Source organism: Cebidichthys violaceus, unplaced genomic scaffold (genome assembly GCF_023349555.1).
Source record: "Cebidichthys violaceus isolate CVI_PGR_0920_01 unplaced genomic scaffold, fCebVio1.0.p SCAF_14, whole genome shotgun sequence".
NCBI lineage: Eukaryota > Metazoa > Chordata > Actinopteri > Perciformes > Stichaeidae > Cebidichthys > Cebidichthys violaceus.
The window spans coordinates 3,828,467-3,843,206 of NW_027176307.1; the positions used below are offsets into that span (position 1 = coordinate 3,828,467).

The following is a 14,740-nucleotide window of genomic DNA, read 5'->3' on the forward strand; positions in this document are numbered from 1 at the left end:
TTAGAAAGAAAGAAAAAAACACCATCATTAGGAAATGTACGAGGAACAGTGGGACACTCGAGTGCACAGACAGGATCTCCACCTATGACTGCCTGCTGTGAAATGGCAGGAAGCCACCGCCGGCAAATCCTGCTGATCTCGTTGTAAGCTTACTGTTTTACAGTAGAGCACGGGGGCTCAGTACAGGAAGTGGGCACATTATTGCACGTCCACGCCCACAACCTCCCCCCTCCTACCACTATGCCAACCCCCCTCCCAACCACCTGTGCTGGTCTCACAGGATGTCCCCCCTCCAACCCTCTTCTCCTCCCTCAGACAAACTCCTCTACAGCTGCACTTTCTCACCAAACCACACACTGCACACGCTTTGTTGTTTTACACTCCATTGCTTTGACAACGCCAGTGAAGGAGATATGATTAGGTTTACTGTAAACCGTCTCAAAACACATTAAGTCGTTAAGACGGTGGTCCACCCTCCACCCAAAAACAAAACAAAAATCTAATATACCTCTCAAGCCACGCAGAGTCATGATAATATGAACACTGTTTCTGGAAAGATTTAATTTAAAACAACTAAGGTGATGAGCCTTAAACAAGTTTACCTGGGAATTTTCAACCACAGGTTTTGGTTCCAAAAGTACATGGTTAGATTTAGGTAACAAAAGTATGTGGTAAGGTTAATTAAGGTAACTAAAATACTTGGTTATGTTTAGCTTACAAATGTACCTGGTTAGGTTGAGAAAAAGATCTTGGTTGGGTTAAAATAAGTGTGTTTGTTATGTAACTTCAGTTCCGTAATCAAGTTAACCTACGTTGCGTACTTGACGAAAGTTAAATACGTTACGAAACTTTATATAATGGACGCAAGTCAACTGCTGCTGGTCATTCACTCGACAACTATCAAGCTAGCTGCTAATCAGTGCCTGTCAGGAAATGATGCGAAGCGTGACATACCATCTACTCTTTTGAAGATCAAAATAATACACAGTGGTATTTTCTTGTCTAGAAGAAGATCTTTGGCTGAGCGTGTGATACTGCTGAGTGGAAAGAATTTCATCCTGTAGTTTGAGCGATTTACAGGGTTCACGTTAATTAGCGACAATGTGTTGTAGTGCGAGTAAACTGTCACTTTAAAAATGGATGTTGTGCCATAGAGTTCATGATCTTATGTTACTGTCAAGTTTGCAATGGTGCAGCGATAATTAACTAATGCATGAACCACGAGTATTCCTCATTATCATCTGTGACTATTCGTCTGTCTGTCTATGTGAGCTCACAAAGCAAACAAGAGATCACATGGAGTACCGAGTGATCAATAGTTCTCCCCCCGACAATTTGTTTACTCCAACGCTTTAGAAAAGCAAGCCTATTATTTTCTATTTACACTGCGTTCATCAGCCACAGAAGTCAGAGCTCCATGTTAACGCGCCTCACAGGCACAATGGGAGTGTTTTGTTTTACTGTGATGTGCAAAGCAGTGCAAATAAATCCATCTCGGGAGGAATTCTGACGGAAAACAACGTCCTGCCACGAGGGTCATCCCAGGGCCCTCCCCTCCTTCACTGAAACAATGACCTCACCAGGAATCCGCTGATTGTTTGAAATACCTTCCATTACTCCGAGAGAGGGGGGTTCGTGACTGTGATGTAACTCAGGAAGACTCATCGGAAAACACAGACAATGACTTTTGGTAGGGAAGTGAGGAATCTGAGGTCGATGCTGAAGGTAAGATGTGCAAAAAAATATGTGCCAGTCTGATACAGGACTCAGAAGCCAATACTGATACTTGAGAAGATAAGAATCCAAAACGTACCATTGCATAACGTACATATTTTGTAATAGAGATATGTCTAACAAAATATCTTTTACAGCTGACAGCAGATATGTCATTGAGAAATAATAAAAAGCTTTATAAAAATAAAATTTGAATGATACTCAGCCATATTCAAAATATTTTCAAAATAAACTGCATCAAACTTGAGGTTGGCTGTTTGTTCTTGACTTTTGGAGACGCAGTTTACACAATCTACACTCAAGGTCCACTTATTCTGGACCTTTTTCGACCGTATCACATGGTCTTCATCAACAGACTTTGTTTAAAAAAAAGGGCAGTTTATGGATTTGCAATTCCCGCTTGAGCATCGGCAAACATACACGGCACAACAGATATATGATATTTCATCATAACAGATATATGACATTTCATCATAACAGATATATGACATTTCATCATAACAGATATGAGTAGAAACTCATTAACAGTTTGGTTTCACAGCCCAACATCTTTGGAGACGCAGAGAACAATGAGGATTGCAAAAACAATGGCAACGTTCACATTGTTGCACTTCAATGTCAGCAAACAGGACCAAAGAGTGTCACATAAGGATATGAGCTCAAACTTCAGAGGAAGAAGCACACAACATCATTCTTCTGCTTGTGCAGAAGGGGGGGGGGGGGGGTTGAAACCGACTTCTTTCACTCTAACGTCATTCACACAGATGTATTTCATATTTAGAGAAAAATAATAACTATATTATGTCAGTTGTTTTTACAGGTGTGCTCAGCTTGTTAGAGTCTTTTGGCTGAAAGCCGAAGAACCACAACTTAGTGCGTTTTCTAATCGCTAGAACACTTTTTCAGTCTTTAGCGAAGGATTTTAAGTAGCTCTGAGGTAAGTTATCACTTTACCACCGAGTGGTAGGCACAATCTCTCTTGCTGAAATTTGTTGAGTTTGGACGTCTACTTTACTTTACACTGCATGTGCGTGTGTGTGTGTGTGTGTGTGTGTGTGTGTGTGTGTGTGTGTGAACTTCGCGCTCCTTATGCAAGCCTGTTGTGCAACTTTTAAGTTCTGGCGGAACTGGTAGAGCATATTTGAGTTTTCAAGCTTGTATAGTTTCTAATTTTTAATTCTCACTTGTTTTGTTTTTTATACTTCTAATACTTCTAATTAATTATTTTACTTAATTTAATTGAAGTCCACACAAGCGAATAGCCAACTGGAAGCAGAATCGAACCAAAGTGTATTTCCCCGGTGTTACACCTGATGTTAACTTAAACACTAATAACGTTACTGACAGCAAAATACTTTGGCCAACTAAACCCATGCTCTACTTAATAACTGCGGTGACTAACACGCCTGGACTATTTAAGTGTGTTGCCGCCTTGCTTTACTTTACATATTGGGGGAAGTAGCACATGTGTGATTCATTGTGCGAAGCTTGGAATGATAAAAAAGAAAGACCAAACGCAAGTCAGTGGAGTATGAAACAACATGTGAAAGATTCGTCCAAGAATGTTGGGTTAAAATATGGATGTGTGCGTTTTACACAGCACAGGATGTGTGTTCAGGAGCAAAACAAACCGTGTAGCACATGCTAAAGTTTAGTTTTTTTTTAATCAATATAGTGGCAATTTCACAACTGAACAGAAGAAAACGACCGGGTAACTGGGGCTACATGAGTAGATGGGCCTTATCTTCATTCGAGGAGCTGGATAATTTTTCCCAATTCATCTCAAAAAGACAGCCATTTTTAAAAGTGAAGCCTCTTCAAGTGTGTTTGTTTGGTGCAACAGCGTTGAATTAAACTTTAAAGAGATTGGTGGAACGTGATTTCAAGTTGAACCTGTGATTGGATCAGGTTTGAAAAACAAATCCTTGTTTGGTGCAACCTTTGTCTCAGAGGCTCACTTTAGACAGACCTCTGCAATGCTCTCCAGTCCCTTACCGCTAGTAGTAGTAGAAGAAGTAGTAGTGCTGCACTAATCCAATCCAAACAGGTCATTACACTGCGCTAAATGTTTTCTCTGCGTTCACCGAACGCCACTCAACACACACAGCTCATTCTTCTAAACTGCCTCAATGGCTACTAAACCTCCTGCCCTCCCTCTTTCCACCCTTTTCCAATGTTGTATTTTTGCAAAGCTATTAGGACCAGATGTGCATCATTCTATTAGCTCGGTGTGTTTCGCACAGTCGCAAAAACTGACGGGCGACCGCGGTACGGGACGCTAAAGGGGATCGACTCAAGAGGTCAGAGGGCAAAGCTCTCCGCTGGAGGGTCACCCAAAAAGGTTCAACGCAGGGCGACTTACATGTCTTGGGAATTTATTACGGCAACACACACACACACACACACACACACACACACACACACACACACACACACACACACACACACAGACACAAAAAGAAAAACCCCAAACAAAACAAGCCTGTGGTGTTTTAGATTTGATAGCTTCTTGGCAAGTGTCTCCGCTGAGAGGTCGAACACACAGACAAGCACCGAACGCTGCGACCGCGGACTGACGGCAGCTGGGTCTGCCGGCATAATGCAAATGATTTCACGTTGGTGAGCGGCGGTGCCGAGCGCGCGTCGCCGCCGCAAACGGCGGGAAGGAGACGTATGAGCGGCTGAGGAGGAGAAGAAGGGATCACAAAAGAGAGAGACAGAGAGAGAGCGAGAGAGAGAGAGAGAGAGAGAGAGAGAGAGTGTGGGGGGGGGGGGGGGGGGGGGACAATAGCCCTTGGTGTAACGTGTGGCAGGATCTTAGATTTCTCCCAGCACTGCTGTTCGATCGACGCCTCACACTGGCAGCAACCCAGTCAAACATGCCTTTGTGCTGACGTGGGAGAGCTATGGGAACATGTTTTTTTTTTCTGGCCAAGGCACTGACTTGGGATGTTTGAGCTGAGCTGAGCTGGTGGGGGTTACTCAAATATCCTCAGTGATGCAAACGCTCCTTTAATGATGCAGAGGAAAAAGCGACAACGGGGAATTGCGGCTTTTTTTTGTTCATTTGTTCATTTGTTCGGTTCGCTTTAGTTTTTTTTCAATAACCGCTACTTTGTCTACGATTCATAAGAATCCAAAAAAGGATGTTGGTTTCAGCACCTTAATGGGCTGCTACGATGCCACAAAGAGAAATGCAATTTCATGAATCATTAACCCATAAGTGCTTGGTTACTTTTGAACACGAGCGGCTCCTTTCGTCATCACCATTTCAATTAGCTTGATAGGAACATTTAAGAAAAAACAAAAAAAAACGTGATTACCACGGGCTCAGCGGAAAGCTGGAGGAGCTACAGCCCTGGATGGTACAGTTCAGAGTGGAAAGCATGAAGGGGGGGGGCAGGGTCACATGGAGGGGATCCTGTTGCCGTGTGGGATTTCATCTGCGGCTGGGAACCCTGAGGGACTCATTATGTCGAGATCCCCCCAAAACAGCCTCGCTCAGACTGGGACATGTTCCCAAGCCGAGCTCAACTTGTTATATAACAACAACATTATGACTTGTGTTTTCTTAAAAAAAGTCTCGCCTCATTTGTTTTGATTGATTTGCAGTTGTGACAGAATGTTGAAACAGAGGAAGAGGAAGCTTCGAAATATTCCAACATGTTTTGTGCATAGTGTCTTTTTTAATTGTTACAAATCGTGGATGTTTTAGTCAAACGGAGAGGTTGTAGCTTCCATTTTGGACATTGAAGTCATGTTTGCGGTATTTATTCTTGGAATTTAGGGGTTTTAGCAACTTGGGGAGTTTGATTAAAACCAACCATGGTAGCTTCCAGTATTCCAGTATTTTAACACTCATTTGGCTCATTTTAAGCCAACAAAATAATACAAAAATACAACAATTAACTAACTTTAACAGGATTTGACTCTCATCAAATACACAGAAGATAACTGCAACATATTATAAATAATTTGTTCATGACGTATAGGGTCAAGTTTCGTATTACTTCATAATTGCTGTCATTGACATTTTTTTTGCACATTATAACCTCTTTTATAATGGATTATAATCACCGTTAATATATAACGACGAATGTATCGAAGTTGTAACTGATCCAAACCAACATCACCAACGTGACTTTTAAAGGGGACACGTCATGCTCATCTTCAGGTTCACAGTTGTATTTGTGGTTTCTCCAAGAACATGTTAACATGCTTAAATGTTCAATAAACACATTGTCTTTCTCATAGTGTCTGTCTGAATATACCTGTATTCATGCTCTGTCTGAAACGCTGGGTTTTCGCGCCCGTCTGTTTAAGCCCCCTTCCGGAAAAAAAGCACAATGTGCTCTGATTGGTCAGCATTTTTTCCGATTTTCCGCATCTGCGCTGTTGCCATCTTCATGGATTGAGCGTGGATTAATAATCACAAAAGACATGGAGGTCTCAGTTTATGCAATATGGGAACTTTTAAAAGCAGCTTTGACACTAAGTCAAGAACTAAGGCAGAACTTCGAGAGGGAGAATTCAAATAAGGTGATGCAACAACTGGGCAACTGTGAAATCATATTATATATTATATGTGATAATACGCTCATATATTTAGAATTATTCTGCCTAAATGAATCATTCTGATGGAATTTTAATCAGATGTAAACAGACGTTATTGTAGCTTTGCCTGTAATGCATGACACAGTTCATCAATTTGATTGTTTTTTTATGTCACTTTGCATACATGTAGCATGGCATACTGTAAATCAATAGTACACCAATGGCGTAAAAATATTCTTATTCCCATTTTGATACCGATTTTAAAATCGCCTTGCCCTAGAGCGATGACAGTATTGTATTGTTGTGTACTAACAAGTAATGCTGAAATATCATTAAATGTCATATTTTCAGAAGACGAATAAATGGAAGATAAAGAATGAGTGGACAACAACGGAGAGGTATTCTCTGGATACAGGTATCAGCTGAGGAATGCCTCTAAAACAAACGGCACTGCATGCAAAGTCTTAAAAGATTCAGTACAAATCCGAGGTTTTCCAGCAAGACAACAAACAAAACAAGCTACATTCTCTATTTTCAAAACGTTAAATGTCTTATTCCACATAGTAAGAGCAAACATTGCACAAATGAACCATTGACCTATTAAACTGATAATAATATACAAGAGACATTTTCTATATGCAACTAAGGTCAAAATGTAATTTCATTCCTGTCTTTATTGACGGACAAAGAAAACAGTGAATCGTGATGCAAAGGATTAAATATCACTGGATCTTTCAGATGGCAATCTATAAGCATGACAAACATAGCGCTGGCAGATACGATGAAGTGGCATTTTAAGCCCGACTGAGTCACTGTGGGGTTTACACACACTTTTGGACCCCCCTCCCCCTCCCAATAAGCGGGGGATTGCCACGCATGAAAAAAAAAAGAAAGGCAGCGGGGCTACTGTACAGAACAAAAGGCTCTCCCCTGCGTAAAAACATGCGCATGACCGCTGCCATGCTATACACGCACGTGTTGTGAAAGCAGAGCGGTGCCACGGAACGACCAAACGTGTTGGTTTCATTTCAGCCCCCCCCCCCCCCCCCCCCTTTCTTCTCTCTCTCTTTTTTTTTGTTAAATGCCAATATATACGACACCTTCAGCGTGCGCTCAAAAAAACATCTACAGCTCGGACTCGTCCAGCCCGATGATTAGGGGCAGAATTACAGAACAATAACGGCGGCACAAAACGCGACGCATCACGGTCGAGGACGGAGGGTGATGCTGCGATCCCCTCAGCTCGGTGCCATCATCACCATCACCATCATCATCGCGTTGCATCAGCACAAACAGACAAAGAAGCTGCGATGCCGTGGATGTCACTAACCCCCACTCCCCGCAAAATGCTGTATCACCGCATTAAATGGCAGCATCACACTCCACTCCCTTATGATTTTCGGGCGCACCTCATCGCAGAGTGGCGCACGTGGCGATCAAACAATAGTATCCCGAAAAAAAACACAATTCATTCCGCCTTTTTTTTGTGGTGTAATGCCCTTTTTAATTCCACGAGAGACTCAGCAAACCTAAACTTTGTAAAAAACAACAACAACCACACACACAGAAGTCGCACTGAGTAAGGGTATCTGTAATGGCTCGCGTGCGTCAAAGTGGTTTGTTAAGGGATTTTTAACGAAAAAACGGTGTTTCCCTCCACAAAACTCTTTAATTTATTTTATTTATATCGACTTGGGATACCTTATCATCGCCTCGCACCGCAGCATAATTCACCACCACATCGCTACATAACATAAAACTGACAGGGACTGACTAAGCCACTGCTGCAGCATCCACATGACAATGCAGGACCGCGCGTAAAGGCGCAGCTGTTGTGATATACACGGTCACCACTTGATTGAATTACAAAATAACAAAAAACGTGTTTTTTTTATTTACGGCAAGCTGATGGGAGAACCGCTCGCTCCCGTTTTTTCTTTTTTGTTTTGATTTTTACATAAGGGGTTAAATTATAATGAAACTATGGGTTCTTTAACGACACCGTCGAGCGGCTGAGACGATTCTATTGGCTGTCGGAGCAAACAAGGCTCGTCCTTACACAGCAAATATTTTGATGATTTTTTTTTTTCATTTGGAATAATGAGCAGGTGATTACATCATTTCAGATTGGGAAAAAGCAGAAAAGGTGCAATGCATAATCATAATATTAATAACAATGATAATAATATGAATACGTATTCTATACAGCTGCAGATTAATTTGATGATTGTACATGTAGTAAGTGAGGGAGGTGTTTAATGACGCTGCAAGTGACAGACAGCGACTTCTTTTTATGGGAATTTTTTTTGATGTGCTCGTAGAAGCAGCGGCATGCCTGACCCTCCTCCGGGATCACCGACGCATCTACTTTGCCATAAACCCCAGAGAGCAAAAAAAAAAGGAGCACATTGAGTCAAAGCACAACAGGATGTGGTACAGAGTTGCGTTTCACTCCTGAACCCGCGTTCACACCCCGACACATATACACTCTTTCAATATTCGCACCGCCGCCGCCAAAAAAAAAAGCTTTCAAGAATCACGCATGCGGTTTTTCTACTATAAGTGACTTTTTGTGTGTTTTTGACCCCCATACATCACAATGAGGAGGACTCTCCCGGCTCTGTAGCTCACCGCTGCGACACTTATGCAAGTTTGCAACTCGGCAATACGAGAGCGTCAACAATAGACTGAGATTGACAAACCGTGAATTCACACACACACACACGCACGCACGCACACACACGCACACGCACACACACACATAACACAGCGATATATTGATCGGAGAGGGAGAAAACGTGCACAGCGGCTCACCTTTTACTTCCTATTCTTGCTCGTATTCCTGCGCTTTTGTCCGTTTCCCACATAAGTTCTTTCACATGATGACTCGCTTTTGTCGCTTCCTCAAAGCCTCCCGGGCTGCAGATATCGGTGACTTCTTCTATTAAAAAACAACGTCTAGTGTGACTCCACGGTCAGTTTGTTGCCGCCGTGTGTACGACTGCGCGCGCGCGCGTGTGTGTGTGTAAAGCGTGCGTGGTGATCCAGCGCGGCGTGCCGCTCCGTCTCCGCTGTTTGTTACACTCGACTGGAACGCCTACTCTCGGTCGCTACATTGTTGACATTCGGCCGCTGACGTCACTCCATCCCCTCATTCACAACATCGTCAGCGCGGCGCGGCTTTGCCGTTGGTGCCCGCGCGGGGCGCGCTCGTACTCCTTCGAACGTGCGCAGCGGAGCTTGGAGAATCGCACTTTCGGCTGCTCGCTCAAGTCCCTCCCCTCGTGCTCGGTGGTTCGGCGGCCTAAAAGCCCCCACCGCACTCCCTACTCCTCCTCCTCCTTTTCTCGGCGCACACACACACACACACACACACACACACACACACACACACACACACACACACACACACACACACACACAGCGTGAATATGACGGTGAAAGATGACACAAGGCATGTTTGACAAGCTGAAGAGGCAAATGTGAAGAATATTTAGTCCAGTGTTTACTTATGTTTTGAATTTTGAAACCACCATAAAACTAATTTCCATTTAAAAAATAACAACAGATTAAATATATATATATATATATATATATATATATATATAGTAAAAAAAATTGTTTTGGGGGGGCAAACAATCTTAAAATCGGTTATCATAAACCCTAAGATTCCCTTGCAAAAATAAAGGATAAATAAAAACAAATAACATTGTGTGAGTCTCTTTCTTATATAATGATTGCTGTTTTAAAAAAAATCAGGTTCTATTTTACACTTCTGTGCCATGACAACAAGCTAGACAACTTCTTCCTAATCCTGTATTGTCCCATCCCTATTCGAGACATTGTGAACAGCCCCCACATTTGTGAACAGCCCCCACATTTGCTTCTAGGCGCTGGATCAAAACAACCTTTTTGTTCTACTTATTGTATTGTTCATTCATTTTCATTTTTTTTGGGGGGGGGGGGGGGGGGTGTTATTATTGATTCAGCATGTTTGCTGTCAGATGTTCCTTTTCTATTTTCACAGAAGCACACCTTGGGAAGTGTCCCACAGTGTTATGCCTGGATGATTCATTAATCATGCAGATTGCAGCTGTGTGATGTCTTTCTGTTTATATATTTTTGCTTACTCTCCGGTGTTTACTTGCCTGATGAAGGAAATTAGCTTGTGGTTATTTGATTTAAGGCGAACTATACGCCCTTTTTCAAAATTCATACATGTTATTCCTTTGGTTTAAGACATTCCAAACATATTAGTCACCATTAAGAACTCTCTCTCAAATCCAAAAACTAGAGCCATCGAGGACAAAGCGTGGAGCCGCTCCATAAGACGATGAACTGGGAAATATGTTATGGATGACACTGAGAGCAGCCAAGGGAATGTTCTGAGTAGGTGCATTTTCTGTTTAGCTCATGCTCACAAATATTGCTTGAGCTCTCCTGAAAACAGGTTTTTTATTTATTTGCAATAATTCAAATTACAAAACCTAATCGACAAACAGTAAACCTTAGACAATTGGGGCCCATTGGGGTCTGGGGCTGCTGGGTAGTTACCCTATTTGCCCGGTTAGTAATTCAACCGTGGCACAACGAGAACTTTGTGCAAAAAACTTTATTTCCCAATGTTTTAGGGTCCTTGCATTGATATCAATGCTAAATCCAATATAAAGTACTCCACTGGCAATCGGAAAGGAGTCTATCGCTGTGTTTAAAAAAGTGCATATTGCGGTGGAAAATATTCCTATACTCGCTTTGCGTGAGTCTTCTAATGCTGAAATACATAATACCAAAAACCAGGATGTCTTTTAAGTATTAATTCTCTGCGCAGAGAAGGTTCAATCATCACAACAGAATGCATACAGTCTCAGTGAGGAAGAACCAAGAAAAAAGTGAACAAGCTTTCTTTATACAGAATGAGCAAAGGGGTCGATGGCCAACGTTACAGACATTTCGGTCTCAGACTTTTGGTCTCAGACTGATAGGAACAACAAGTGAAAACAAACGGCCAGCAACCAAAGCAAGCGGCCCAAAGGCCTTGGCATGGAACATTCTCATGCAACACAGTTAGTTATCTATGTGAACAGAGAGGGAGAATCCTTCTTCTGCACAATGGAGACACGGTGAAGTTCAACAAAGTCTAGAGCAAAATTACTTATGCATGAATACAATATACTGAGTAGAAATATATACTACGTACAAAATTACCATTACAATCCTCCCCTTGATCATTACATTAGATCACTAAAATAGTATATATTCCCTGCTAGAAGTAAGAACATAAATCAATAATATTTCATAACGATTTTAGTTAAGGGCATCATTAACCCCTAGCATAGGAAAGTGTTGGTGGGCTGTCTTTGTGTAGTGAAAACACCAAGCCTGTGGAGGAAACAATCTGTATCATAGTTGGGAAAAGTGTCTAATTGTGCAGTTGTTAGAACAGAGTGCTCATGGGAATACAGGAGGAGTTAATGGGACACTGATTTGTTGATGGTTCGCACTAAAGGACAGTCTAACAGACGGATTGACATGTACCATCATCTGGATATTTCACTAGTTAGTTTGGTTAACATTGGCAGGCGAGACTAGAGAAGTTGACTGACGTGTGGACAGAATAATTAAGGTGTTGAAACAGATTTCGTTGTAGCCTGTCGTCAATCAGGGGCATATCAAAACATCAACACATAATACTCAAAATGGTTTACATATGCACATCATTAATCAATAAGGTTAAGGCATTAGCTGTTTTTTTTCAAATTGTAGGCAATTCTATGTTGTAGCAAGCTAGGGAATGTTAACATGAACATGGGAAGATAAGTCTCCTGAGATGAGGTGAAACACAGACCCTCTCTGTTGAACAGTATCATAAGACAACATATCAGTGAGTTTCATAACAAACAATAATCAAACAACTTAAACGATTTGTAAGAAATTATATCATATTACCATAATGCACATTCAGAATCAAGTGTCAGTTTAATCGATTACTTTATCAGGTAAACTAAACAAAAGCACTAGCTGTTTTGTGAGATCATATTTCTCAGATAACAAGCTGTAATAATAAACATAAGTATTACACAGAAATGTCACTATTAAAGTACTACTACTCATCTAAGGGAGGAAAACAGTTGGGTATTGAAAACAAGTCACATGTTGCAAGATTGGCCTTTTTTCTTCTTTTCTAACAGCATGTCTAGGGCTAATTTAAATCAATTGAGTGTATTCATATCACATGTTATTTGCTGTTTAGTTAAATTACAAATCGTTTCTTTAATCTGATGGTTGCTGGTTTTTGGTTCTATGTTATTTGGTTGCCATGGTTTCTCATGCATCAATTATTAGGAAGCACAATTATTATTGCACAAAAATACAGAAAACACATTGAACCTCTTAGGCCACACCCCCCCCGGACCGCGGAATGTGTGCCATGGTGCTGGAGATCTGCCTTCCATCGCCATTACTTAGGTGCTCGATGCGTTTTCTACAAAATACCCAAAAAACTGTGCACTCTTTTGTGCACTCCTTTTCTGCAGCATTTCCTGTTGAAATGGGATCAGAAGCGTTAGTGTGAGCATCACATTTCATAACACAGACAGTTTTAGGGAATACATTCTTTACTTGTCATCTGAATATAAGAAGTTTTCCTAGCAACTATGACACATTAATTCATTATTTGTCTTTACTTAAGCATGAATTTGCATGTATTGCCCTATCAGAAACCTGGCTTACTGAGGACTCTAGATACATCTTTAAAACAACAAAATACAGTTCAGTTCACCATGCAAGAGAGAATGGATCTGGAGGTGGAGTATCTCTGTTTATTCATGGTGACTATGAATTCAAAATGTTGTCTAGTTACCTTTTCCCTCTTATTTATAAAGCAACATGAGTTACAGAGTTACATGAGTTCTGTATTCAAGAGTAATAGAGCTAAACATGTTAAGAAAATAATGGATAATACATCGTTCCACAGTAATGTTAGGCAAATCTAATGTATTAATCTAATCTAATGTGTGAAACGGCAGAAAGGAACCATAAGCTCCCCATGTTCCTGAGTGAAAACTGATGTCATGTAACCGTCTCTTTGGTCAACGTACTGTGTGAACGGTGTGTCTAGTTTAGGTAGTCCAAGTGTCGGAGCTGACAGTAAAGCGTCCTTTATGTCATTAAAGGCAGCAGTCGAGGAGTCAGTCCAGGTCACTTTGTTCTGTGCAGAAAGATGTTTACCATGAATCATGGGAGAGAGGAATGCCTCTCTTTCTGAGAAGTTTAGGATCCACTGATCTAATATGACGTCATTCATATAAAGCTCATCATTTGTTTCTTAGTTGTGTTTTAGGCACATTTTGAATTGCCTGTATTCTCTTGGGAGAGAGGGTTTTGCCCTCTGCTGTGATCACATGTCCCAGATATGAAACTTTATCGAGAGCAAATTTCAATTTGGATGGATAGCCTTGTGACCATTTGCAGCCAAGATTGAAGTGGGATAACTGTAACTGTAAATTACTCTAATCTGCATACTTCTTCTGTGGGGCTGCAAATCATGATGTCATCAACATATTGTAACAAGGCAGAACCATTTGGTAACTATAAATTAGCCAGATTGTCTCTCAAGACACTGTTTAACACCAGGGCATTCTGGATGTCCCTGAGGACACCGGGTCGCTTTAAATTACCAGCTACCCAAAATTGACTTTGTGCACAGGTACAGAAATAAAAATATAAAAAAAAACATTGGCCAAGTCAAAGATGGAAAAACTGTGTCTGGAGGGATGAGTGACATAATGGTGTGGATTGGAACTTTGAGGTGCTCGTGGTGCACCGAAGCATTAACTGCTTGTAAATCTTAGACAAATCGTCACTCAGTCGGTTCCACCAGGTCTCGAATTTTCTTTACCGGAACGATTGGTGTGCGCACCACCAGAGAATCATCACAAATCAGATTTTGGGTGAACCACCAAAGGTGTCACACCCCTCACCAGTCCTACGTCATATTTGTGTGCAGACCAGAGGAAGGCACCTCAGACAGCTCAGCCATGTTTACAAATGGAACATTTCAAACCATGGTGTGTGTGTGTGTGTGTGTTTAATCAAACATAAGTTGAGTTACTCTTTTACTGTTAACATTGATGTACATCATATTCTATTCTGTATACATCACCCTTATTACTGAAGTGAGTTGAGTCTTACTGTGCAGCCAGAGATGTCCTTCCATCTCCAACAATGGGCCTCGTGCATAGGACACATAGGACACATAGGACACATGTGTGAACTCCCTCTTAAACAACTCAGATTGTGTGGGAGACAGAGAAACAGAGACAGCAGCAGCATTTTCTGTCCAATAAATGTCCATCATACATAATTTCTCTACCTACTAAATTTATAGGGCAGTGATCAGACAGTAGAAATGAATGTTTGTCTGTGATGTTATATAACATACAGGATAAGGGCT

The 14,740-nt window shown here is 41.4% G+C and overlaps 1 protein-coding gene across 1 annotated transcript in view; it reads right to left on the minus strand.

Moving 5' to 3' along the window:
- Positions 1-9,330, minus strand: part of bach2b (BTB and CNC homology 1, basic leucine zipper transcription factor 2b) — a 90,756-nt gene extending 81,426 nt beyond the window's left edge. Inside the window, exon 1 of the mRNA XM_068708544.1 lies at positions 9,103-9,330. The gene's annotated coding sequence lies outside the window, so the exon portion shown is untranslated. The remainder of the gene's footprint in view (positions 1-9,102) is intronic.
- Between the last annotated feature and the right edge of the window lie 5,410 nt (positions 9,331-14,740).